Below are 637 nucleotides of genomic sequence, written 5' to 3'. Positions count from 1 at the left end.
GTTCCCAGAACCATACAGGGCTTGCAAAAGTAGGTTTAAAGTTGTAATAAAGATAAATAATACCATATATATATATATATATATATATATATATATATACACATACACACACACACACACACACACACACACACACACACACATAATCCATGCCTCCCTCTAATGTATATATATGAAAGCCTAATATGCAAAGTGTCCCTTCAGGAGTTCGATTGCTCACTATGACATGTGCTGACCACCAGGGGGTGGCACGGAAGGATGGAAGGCCCTGGCTGGCAGCCGGCAGCTGCTAGGGACCCTACCCATGCACGAATTTTGTGCACTGGTCCTCTAGTAATAAATAAATAACAATACAAGTATAATCTCTGTTTCATGCACTCACAACTATAAACCTACTTTTGCCAACATATATATATATATATTAAGACCAGATAGAGAAATATATATATATATATATAAAGTTTTCCTCTTTTTTTTAGGGCCACTGACTTTATTGATTTAAAGAACTATATATGGACAGTGTTCTGCCAACAGAGAAGCCAGATGGCGTAAAACACGCAGAGGTGAGATGGGGGCCGGGGGGTGGTGAGTGGTGTGGAAAAGGCCAGCATCACCACTACTACAGCTTTGAGTCTCC

The sequence above is a fragment of the Myotis lucifugus genome, unplaced genomic scaffold, assembly GCF_000147115.1.
Source record: "Myotis lucifugus unplaced genomic scaffold, Myoluc2.0 scaffold_14, whole genome shotgun sequence".
Lineage (NCBI taxonomy): Eukaryota > Metazoa > Chordata > Mammalia > Chiroptera > Vespertilionidae > Myotis > Myotis lucifugus.
The sequence above is the reverse complement of the archived record's forward strand: the minus strand, read 5'-3'. Positions refer to the sequence as shown.